The sequence below is a fragment of the Trachurus trachurus genome (assembly GCF_905171665.1).
Source record: "Trachurus trachurus genome assembly, chromosome: 14".
Classification (NCBI taxonomy): domain Eukaryota; kingdom Metazoa; phylum Chordata; class Actinopteri; order Carangiformes; family Carangidae; genus Trachurus; species Trachurus trachurus.
In genome coordinates, this window is record NC_139903.1 from 7,887,482 (window position 1) to 7,895,500 (window position 8,019).

Consider the following 8,019-nt stretch of genomic DNA (forward strand, 5'->3'; position numbering starts at 1 on the left):
CCGACACACAAACAAACGCACCAGTTTCAGAGAGAGAGAGAAAAAAAAAAAAAAAAAAAAATAAAAGCCTGCCCTTTTTTTCTCTCAGTGTATGTGTGTGTGTGTGTGTGTGTGTGTGTGTGTGTGTGCTGAAATGGGACAGGATCTAGGTGTGGCCAAAGTTTGCCACAGAGTCTCCAACTTAATGCTAAAGTCACAGAGAAACGGCAGTTGGAGGAGCATCTTTAACTTCGGTAGACGTGACGTACTTCCGCCTGAAACGGAATACGAGGGGCGGGGCTTAACCACATACAGAGGCGGAAGTAACCTAATAATACTAATACTTTACTAAAAAAAATATATATATTTCCACAAAAAAAATGCTTCCACACAGTGATTAGCAGTACTCAGCTGTACTCATACAATAAAAGTATATCAGCATCAGATTACACTGAAACTACCAAAATAAAAGCCCCTCCCTCACTCACTCTGCTATTCATCCATTATAGTTACTGTGTTTAATGTAAACATTACTGTCTCTCTTTTTTTCTAACTAAAGTGTTGTTTATATTTTAAATTATTAATTTGAAACTGCACACTTAATGAATTAATGGATAAACATACAAATAAATCCTACCTTAAAGTAGCCTACCTTAAATTGTCAGATTATAGCCTATAGCCTATAGGCTACTTATATAAAAGTACCAGTGAAGTTATATGCCTACATATATATATATATATATATATATATATATATATATATATATATATAACTTCACTGGTACTTGTATGTGTATGTATATATATACAATTACATCACTTATTATAGGTAATTTCAACACTCCAGAAACAATTCAAACTTGTTAATCCTGTCTCATTGTACATTATGATTCATTAGTTTATGTATTTGTTGGTATATTTTGTATAATTAAAAAAAAATGGAAGTAGATAAATAACGTCGCTCACAAACCTGAGTAAATTCTTTCTGTTACATTCCTCCACTGGTAAGATAATAGGGAAAAAAGAAAGCAAAAATAGAGAGGAATGTGGCCATAGAGGCTATTTGTCATATAGTTAACAACTGATAAAACAGAATAAGAACTTGGAAAATATATTTCGTTTCAGTGAATGATTGATGAGAGGAATAAATGTGTGATTATGGACAAATTAATAAACATAACTACATAAAAACAGGTGCAACACTTCTATATTAACTAAATAGAAGTTTACTGTTAATCATTATAATGAAACATCATCATGGCAACTGATTAAAACAATAATCCTGTGAGCAGTTTTATGTTTGCATGTTTAGTGAACATGAACAAAGAGATGGACCACAACTGTTTTATGCAAAAAAAAAACATAAAAAAAACATATAATATATTATAAATATAAAGTCAATTCAACATAAAACTGAGTTGAATCACATTTCTCATTCTAGTGGAAACTTCTCATTCAGTGCAGTCACATGACAGTTGTGTTTCCACTCCTGTGTCACATGACTGCAGTTTTTTTCCCCCTGCCAGTTTAATACAATATATTTTCAACCACATGATGGAATAATTCGTTTTAATATCAATATCCTGCACCGTAATAAATGGGGGTATGTTTGTGGATGCAGTGACGACTGTGCAGTGTCTTTTTATTTCTAAAATAGCTGATAAGCTTTCATTTAATATGTAACTATGCAAAACAGACGCACTGTTCATTGTTTTATAAGTTACATTTTTATCCAGTCTTTGATTCACATGTGTGATAAAAAAAGGGCTTAAAACGTGTTGTTCTTCGATTAACAGTCGCTATACTTCCATTATATCTTAACTTAACCTTATTATTTGAAGAGTCGTACACCTCTAAACAGTTAAACAGAAAACATCCATGTTCACATGTTAATTCATCTGACAGGAAGGAAGTCACTACTTCTTTATGTAAAGTTAAAAGATGGATCCAACATCTATAACCCGAGACCAAACCAAAGTGACCATTTCCAAGTCCATCACTGTATCAAGTCCTAGTCCTCATAATAACCACGTGTCTTGATATTTACATTATTCCTCCTCAGTTTAAAAAGAAAAGATGATTTGATCTAAAATCTAAACCTTGTTTAATGTAAACAAAGTTTGTATTGAATAGAAGAACACAGCACAGAAGCTGCTGAAGTCTCCTCCCACTGTCGACACTGGTGACACTGAGTTGTTCAGGTGGTTTAACACAAGCAGATACTTCAGTAGGCTATTTGAATTATCTGGAACTTATTGAATTACATCACAGAAACCAAAAGCGAGACAGTGACGGAGAGACAAGACCGGTCTGGAGTACCACAACACAACACTAGTTTTGAGTTCTATAGTGGCACAATAAGAACATTCATACAACATTTACATATTAGCTTTACTCTGTGTGGTAGAAATATACTTCATTAATTCATTCATAATCAAAAAAGTAGAGATTGCAAAGGAGCGTTTGAACCACAAAGCTGAATAAAAGCAACATATATAATCCACAATGGTAGAAAACACATGGGTCTACATACGATGACCTGCAGAAGACGTGAAGGCAGCATGACCGCCTGACCTCTGATTGGACCTTTCTCTTGTCTTGTATAGTCCAATCAAAACCAGGTGTCGAAAAAAGAAAAAGAAAAGCAGGGTGTAAATCTGTTCTGGTGACTTCAGTCTCTCATTTTGTGGGAAGTCTGTGCTGAGTTTTCTGCAGTTTTCTGCTCTGTATCCGTTGTCTTTTTTTGTAAACCTCACCACTAAACTTCCTGTGCACACATTTTTCGAACCATTTAACAAATGCAAATCTGAGTGACTCATTTATCTTTGAATATGACTCCACAAGCTCAAAATCACCTGACCGATATCTGACCCTGCACAAACTGAACTGGAGAAAATGTCTACTGTCTCAGTCAGACATGTGGCATCGTGGTTGTGCATCTGTTGAATCACAGAGGTTTGAAGATTTTTAGGTGAATGTGGAAGATTATTTGCGTGAAAAATACTGAGTCTCTATTTGTTCATTTGTGGGGATCCCCATTCACTGTGCTCTAAAGTCAAGCAGTAACATTTAAAACATACATTTACAATCATGACATGAATAAGACAAGTCAGCAAAAAACATACACAAAATCTTTACAATACATATAGGCTAAATTACCATCCTAAATAACTTTAATTTTATTTTAGCCTATTATTATCATCATTATTATTATGATGATTCCTAAGTAAAACAACTTGTACCAACTTGAACGCCAATAATGTCTCAGATGCCAGAGCTATATTCTGCCGCTGTTTTAACAATGTTTGTCCCACTGTGGCTAATAGAATAGAATAGAATAGAATAGAATAGAATAGAACTTTATTAATCCTTTGCAGAAAATTATTGTGTCACAGCAGCTCCAATAGAATAGAATAAGATGATACAGATACAGATGAGATAATTAGGAGAATAAATAACTTATATAGCAGGCTATAGCAGTAATATTAATGAAACAGTAACAAAAATCTGTACAAAATTATAAGGAGACATAAAACATATTTACAGTAATTCAGTTAGTGCAGGGCGAACAATTGTGTAATGTAACGTATAAAGTGCAAGTGTGCAACTCTTTAATAACTATTATTTTTCTGTATTAAAGAGTCTGATGGCAGGAAAGACTCCCTGCTCCTTTCAGACCTGAACCTTGGTGGTATCAGTTATATATTCATATCTTTAAAAAAAAATTTTCATTCAGAGTCTGCAGCACTATGATTATTACTCACTATTGATTTGATTGCTAGATTTCTTAATCATTTATAATGTATAAACATTTAATCTACAGTTTAGTAGTCGTCACTATGATGCAGCTGTGATGTGGTGAGGAAGTGAACTGCTGTTACCGGCTCTCTCCAGTAGGGGGAGGAAGCACGTGTCTCTTTAAACTTACACAAAGCTGAAGTGAATCCCCCCTCTCCCCCCTCTCCCTCCTCTCCTCTCCCTCTCTCTCTCTCCCACCATGAGGCTCCTCCAGCAGCCTGACATTCATGTAGTGGCAGGCCCAGACTGGAGCACCGGGGCCGGGCCTTTGTGGTGTGAAGAGCGAGGCTGAGAGAACCAGCAGCTCAGTCAGTAATGAGCCTCTCTGTCTCTCTCTTGTTTTGATTGTGTTGAAAAATCCCAAGGTCAGAATAAACACAGGCCGGTGGGAAACAAAAGAAGCAACGTCAGCTGTTATTAAGGAGGATTTCAGATTAGGCAGACGATGCAGAGGAAGTTAAAAAAAAAGAAAGAAAGAAAAAAAAGTACATATATGACTGTGGAAATCCTTTATCTAAAGTTTAAAGTTATGTAACACAGCAGACCAGAAGTAAACAAATGTACAGGGAACATTTCATTGTTTAAATGTGTGCTGTAGCCTATAATGTGTGATGACGAAAACCTAAGACAGTTTAATAACACTGTATCATATTTTATTTAATTTTACAAAAAATGATCACAGTTTTTAATTCAAACTTTATCTGCAGCTTTCAGAGAAATGTAGGCTAGTGTTGTAAGAAACTTTAAGGCACATTTACATGAAAACTGAAATGAAATACTCACTACTTTGATAAAAGTAAAGAAGAAAATCAGTAAAATGGTTTTAAAGTATTAGAAATAAAAGTAAATAGGAACTAGTCACAAGATATTTTTACATCTCTGGACCTAAAATTACTGAAACAAAGTTCACAGGGAAAAAACAGTTTCGTTAAAAAGGTTTATTCTCTCTCATATAGGTGAGTTACAAGTACAAATTTGTAGTAAATGTATAGCAATAGCTCTTTTCTATCTGCTGTTATATATAGTGATTGTGTAAATGTGCAAGAATTTTACAGTCAAAGTTAGATTTCATTGTATGAACCAGTACAACAGTATCTGATACTTCAATAAGGAAATGGAGCCTGAGGAGGAAAAACACCATGAAACTCCATGACTGTGACCTAGTTTTCAAATTAAGGGCAGGAAACTACAATGACACTGGAGTTAAAAGGGAAATCACACTCACTCTTTGCTGTGATTGTACAGTTTTTTTGTTCTCTGATTCTTTTCACAGCCACATGAATGTTTCACAATAAAAGCCTTCACTGGGAAGTAAGAGGGGAACCACTGGGAGGCTTTTATTGTGAAAGTACAGTAACAGATGTGGTGGCGTTAAGTTTCACATTCACTGCAACAAAAACTTAACGTGAGAAATTATTCAGAAGTAAAGACCCGATTCTGTCTTAAAGTGACAGTTCAGTAAATTTACAGTATCTCAAGAGTCATAGTGCCAAAAACAATCAATCAAACAGCAACATTTCACAACAGCTTATTATTTACAGGGTAATAATTTTGTTTTTTGGTTAATCGACTCGAGGGAAAGAGGAACGAGGGAAGAGGAACTGAACATTTTAGACAAAAAGAGAAATAAATTATAGTCAAAGTCAGAGACTGCAAGGTAGATGTTTCTATTAAAGCTCCTTCAGAATAAAGGTAGATGTTTCTATTAAAGCTCCTTCAGAATAAAGGTAGATGTTTCTATTAAAGCTCCATACAGTATAAAGGTAGATGTTTCTATTAAAGCTCCTTCAGAATAAAGGTAGACGTTTGTGTTAAAGCTCCATACGGTATAGGTAGATGTTTGTATTAAAGCTCCATACGATATAGATGTTTGTATTAAAGCTCCTTCAGAATAAAGGTAGACGTTTGTGTTAAAGCTCCATACGATATAGATGTTTGTATTAAAGCTCCTTCAGAATAAAGGTAGACGTTTGTGTTAAAGCTCCATACAGTATAAAGGTAGATGTTTGTGTTAAAGCTCCTTCAGTATAAAGGTAGATGTTTGTGTTAAAGCTCCTTCAGAATAAAGGTAGATGTTTGTGTTAAAGCTCCATACAGTGTAAAGCTAGATGTCCATGTTTAGTGTGATTATAAAGCAGCTCTAGGTCCAGGTTAATACTGTGAAAGTATCAAAGCCTCAGTCCACAGAGAAATGCACACAGCCTGTATTCAGAAACTGAGCCTTAAAACCAGCCGTCAGGACTTCCTGTCACTTTGTGATGTCACAACAAAGCCCCACCCCCTCACCACCTGGATCCACCATCCATCCATCCAACAACTTCCAGGATTTGGTTCCTCTGAGTGTTTTATTCTCAGAAACCAGTCAGCCAATCAGAAGAGAGGAGGAGGCTCTGAACCTCTCTTCTGATTGGCTGTCACCTGTTGTCACTAGAGCTCCAGAGAGAAGCTGAGAGAGGAGATGGAAAACTACACAGAGATGTTTCTTATTTCTTCTCATGGATTTCAACATTTTGAATAAATTGATAATAATAAAATTAAATAAAGTATAAATTATAAAGACCTGAAAGAATAAAGTAATTATGATTTGCCACTAAAAACTGTCGACGTCGCTACATTAAGGGAATGAGACGAGCTTCAGCAGCGTTTCTCAGAGCTTCTCGATTATTGAAGAACATATAAAATATGTGTGTTGTGCTGCAGTCACAGTGGCTCCTGCACAGCAGCGGTGTAGTTATGGGATGTGAACCTCAGCTCTCTTCAATCATTCAAAGGAGCATGGCAACGTCCTGGTAACAGGGAAATAACAGGTTAAACAGGAGCACGTTGCAAAAGGCAGCTTCAACCTGACTGCAGTAAAATAACATCAGTGTGTGTGTGTGTGTGTGTGTGTGTGTGTGTGTGTGTGTGTGTGTGTGTGTGTGTGTGTGTGTGTGTGTGTGTGTGTGTGTGTGTGTTTTCTGCAGGATTCAAGCATTGATTAAAACCATTAAACCCCAGTTATGTTTTCCTGTGTGTGCACAGTCTTTACCAAAACATATTTCTCACGTCCTATAGACCGTCAAGCTGTTCCTCCCTCGTTCCCCATAATCTGATTTTCTCTCCACTGCATTAAAGCAGCAGCAGGAAACACACACACACACACACACACCCCATACACACAGTTTTATCAGCAGTTCATCATACACAGCAATTGCACAGTGAAAAATCACAGGTTGTGTGTTTTTTTTTTTTTAAGTGTTATTGTTGCTTGTTGTGTGTTTATTTTTATCAGCAAGAGAGGATAATTATTCATCCACATCTCCTGTTCCACATATTCACATTTTAACATTTTAACACTTTGGGGTTTTTGCAGCTTCATCATTTCTCTGTTAAACGCTGCAGCAGTGGAGCGGGTTTTGTCTGCAGAGAGGCGACGCATTAATAAATATGACTCTGCTCTGGCACCGAGCCGCCAGAGAGAGAGCCTCTTGACTTTCACAAAAATATAAAAAAAATAAAAATTAAAAATTACCCCCCATGTGGCCGGAGCAGGCTGCAGCAGCAGAGTGTCTGCAGCAGCAGCACAGAGGTGTAGTAGTGTCGTAGTAGTAGTATAGTAGAAAAACAGCAACCACACAGGCTTCAGGCTGCAGCTGCCATTCGTCCTCTGTGTGTCAGAGAGCTGCAGCAACACAACACAACACAGCAGCTGTCTGCATTGAACAGGGGGGAATAATCACTGAAATCACTGAATATTTAATACTTATCGCATTTCTCAAGTTTTAATTGTGTTTATTTCACCGTATTTATCCAGTTTAGACTCTTTATTGTCCATTTTCACTGTTGCTCAGTGTTAAGTTTTCTTCCCTTTCAGGTGTTATGTGTAATATTTCAGGGTGACAATAAATCTTCTTGAATCTTAAAATTAATGTCTGATGTACGGTGGCCCTGAGGACTCAACTCAAGTCATAAATGCATTTCAAATCTTCATCAGTGTGACAGCACACGCTGCAGCTGCAAGAACTCTCAAACACAACAGGAGTGTTTCTGGGGACGCTAAATGGTGACGGACCAAACTACAGGCTGATGATAAAGTAACAACAAGGATGGAAAAGGACTTGTTTTGTTTTTTTGTAAAACTTGTTTTATTTTTGGGAAAATTTCACATGCATAAAAGAAAATGGACTAACAGCAAACCAAACTTCACTTTTTTTTTTACAAGAACTTTATCAATACAGCACCATTATAAACGGACTGCTAAAC